The sequence below is a fragment of the Poecilia mexicana genome, unplaced genomic scaffold, assembly GCF_051168715.1.
Source record: "Poecilia mexicana isolate PSO_F unplaced genomic scaffold, ASM5116871v1 scaffold_15, whole genome shotgun sequence".
Classification (NCBI taxonomy): domain Eukaryota; kingdom Metazoa; phylum Chordata; class Actinopteri; order Cyprinodontiformes; family Poeciliidae; genus Poecilia; species Poecilia mexicana.
In genome coordinates this window covers 4,002,358-4,005,560 of record NW_028263384.1, presented here as the reverse complement: position 1 = coordinate 4,005,560, position 3,203 = coordinate 4,002,358, and the positions used below count along the sequence as shown (strand labels likewise).

Sequence of the window (3,203 nt, the reverse complement as noted above, 5' to 3'; positions counted from 1 at the left end):
GACAAAAAAACACTGTGCAGTATATACATAAGCGAAATTATGGAAAATCAGTCCATATATTAAATGTTTTTTAGCCATTTTATTGCTGGCGTACAGACAGGACGAACTTGCCCCCATAGAATGGCAGCCAGTGCAGTTAGCGAGAGGTTGCGCAATCCCAGGTGAGGCTCAGCTCACTGCTGCCTCACCGGCTTCGCTTCTGAGCATTTGAATGGGAAAATGCGAAAATCCAGCGATTTTGAAGACAAAAATAATGAGAATTGGTTAAGCTAAGTAAAAAATAGATACTTTATAGTACAAACCACAGGGTGAAAATAGCAATATTAATGGTTTTATTATTATATATTATTTTTTCCATGATGCTCACCTGCCTCCCCTGACCGCACGTCACTAATATATATATATATGTTTTTAACTTGCATTGTTTCAAAATGAGCTTCATGTAGCACCGAGGCTTAAATACAATTTCTTAATGTAGTATAGTTAATTATTTTTACGTCTTTCATAATCCTGCTAATTATATGCATTACTGGACTGGACAGAGCCTATTGGTCGCTATGTGATTCAGTGTGTCCAGAATACCATTTTATCCCAATACAGGACAAGGAGAAATCTGTCACGAAAACATTAGTAGCGCCATCATTTGTTATTGGATTTATCTATTAAATACGACTTAAAATAAAGATTAGAAAACTGATGTTTGATCAATTCTCCATGATACAAATCTATAAACAGTTTAGTTTCTGTTAGTTCTGTCAAGATGCAAGAAGGGGCGAATTTCTATTTATATTGGTCAATCGTTTTATTTTAAATATGCTGTAGGAGCCGTAGTTTGACGACTGTTATAAATATCACCACGGTTTGCGAACACAGGGGATTAGCTCAGTTTTTGTCACTTGTTTTTAGGAATTGCAGCAGCTGCTGTGTATGGAGAGCCATTTGCGCCAAAATTAAATAAATAAATAAATGGGTTAAATAAATAAAAAATGAGTAAAATAAATCAAAAAATGAAGTAAATGAGTGAAATAAATAAAAAATTTGTTAAATAAATAATTTAACTTTTTCATTACACCAATTTTTAATTTATTTATTTTTCATATTATCAATTTCCCAATTTCTCTTTTTTATTTATCTATTTGTCATTTATCCCTTTATCCATTTACCCATTTTTCATTAATCTATTTTTTAATTTAACCGTTTTTCAATTTCCTTTTTCCATTAACCCGATTTTCTATTTCCCACTTTCATTAATCAATTTCTCATATATCCCTTTTTTTACTTACCCATTTTCTTTTATCTATTTTTCATTTACCCATTTTTCATTAATCTCTTTATCTATTTACCCATTTTTCATTAATCTATCTTTTAATTTAACCATTTTTCCATTTCCTTTTTCCATTAACCCGATTTTCTATTTCCCACTTTCATTAATCAATTTCTCATATATCCCTTCTTTATGTACCCATTTTTCTTTAACCTATTTTTCATTTAACTTTTGTTTGAAAAACTTTTAATTTTCCCATTTTCCAATTTCCCTTATTCATTTAGTATTTCCTTATTTTCTTATTTATCACATTCTATTTTCCCCGCAAAACTTAGGGGGAAAAATAAATGCAAATGAGGAGTGGCACGTCATCAGGCTACAACTTCCCCAATTGGTTGGTTAGCGTCACACCTACTTTGCTTTCAAGAAAGATGGCGACCTACTAACGGGTTATCAATAAGCAGAAGCTCATCAACTTCATTAGAAAATAGTGTTATTACTCCTGACTTTATTTTTGTGTGGCCGCTCAGACAGAACGTGTTTCAGCTGGCGGCTCTGATGGACTCAGAGCTTCACCGTCGGGGTTTTTTATAGTTTGGACGAAGCGGCCGCTGAAGTTGGCTTACGACTGAAGGTTCAGGACGCCTTCGTAGCTACCAGCTGTGATTCAACTATAAGGAGCAGACTTGACTGTACATCGTAAGTGAACTGCAATATCCAGTGGCAGCTCTACGGAGCATCGAGCTGAAAGAATGACGGTGGCAAGCCTTGGAGATCTGCATCGGAGGCCATCTTTCAGACATGCACCGCTGCTGTCCGTCCAGGATCCTCCGGTTGCCCAGACGGTAAGCTAACGCTGATGTTTTCCAACTATAGTCATATTTGTAACCAAACTTGAGGCCAACAGGTGTACTTTTGATCGCCATCAGGTCAAAAGTACAGCTTGTTTTTGCAGCACATTCATTAATGTTTCTATCGTGTATGTTTTCAGATGTTAAGCTGTCACAGCAGATCATCCTGCAGACCTCTGGTCTCTGTTTCCAGTGGGCTCACAGCTTCAGGGTGACCAGAGACCTTCACCTTTCTGGAGCAGGAACACCCAGCCAAATGCACTGGTGACACATTTAATTTAAAAAATGTGGCTGTTCTTATAGCATTGATATGCAAGAACCATCTACTGTTTTTAATAATAAAAAAATATATATTATGAAATCTGTGTTCCTTCTCATCTGTGTAGTTCTAATTTAATCAAATCTCATGTTTTCACATCCCAGAGACAATAAGATGGATAGTTTGTTTGTGGCTTTAACCCATTCATTCCAAATTTTTCCCAAACATGTAAATATGAAAATCTGATGTCATTGATAGCCCTTTGAACTAATCAGGGAAATAATTTTAAAAATTGTGGAAAAGTATGTAAAAAAGTGTGTTTTATGTTCGGTCACAATTGTGACCGGTGGGATAATATGGTGTTCTAATACTAAGAGAGCTAAAAGTGCTTTTTCCAAATAGACATGATCATAATATGTGAACATTGTTTCTTTAGTAGAATATATCTTGCCACAGCATTACTTTAGTGCAACATTTGCTCTGTAAAGTACAAATTTGACTATCAATATATTCTAAACCAAGGTAAATTTGAGTGCTTGAGTGTTTATGCATAATTATATTGAACTTCAGTCAGTTGTAGTGTCATCACAGTAACATAGATCATAAAGATAACATCTACAGTAGAGGCTTTCATTTATATTTCTGAAAATTATGAACATTTGTCACACTGTCATAAAGTAAAACTCAATAGACTTAGTCCAGGGGTCTCCGTCTCCAGGATTTAAGGCCTGTGTCATGCATCTTTTCCATCCGCCTCTGCTTCAGCACACCTGAATCAGGTGATAAGCAGGACTCTGGAGAACTGGACTGCATACTGAGAGGGTGATCC

At 35.5% G+C, this 3,203-nt stretch overlaps 1 long non-coding RNA gene across 1 annotated transcript; it reads left to right on the top strand.

The window, feature by feature from the left end:
- Nucleotides 1-623: 623 nt before the first annotated feature.
- LOC148155255 (uncharacterized) lies at nucleotides 624-2,476 on the top strand. The gene is made up of 2 exons (XR_015765536.1): nucleotides 624-2,109; nucleotides 2,256-2,476. It is a non-coding gene; the product is annotated as an uncharacterized LOC148155255 (long non-coding RNA).
- The last annotated feature ends 727 nt before the right edge of the window (nucleotides 2,477-3,203 follow it).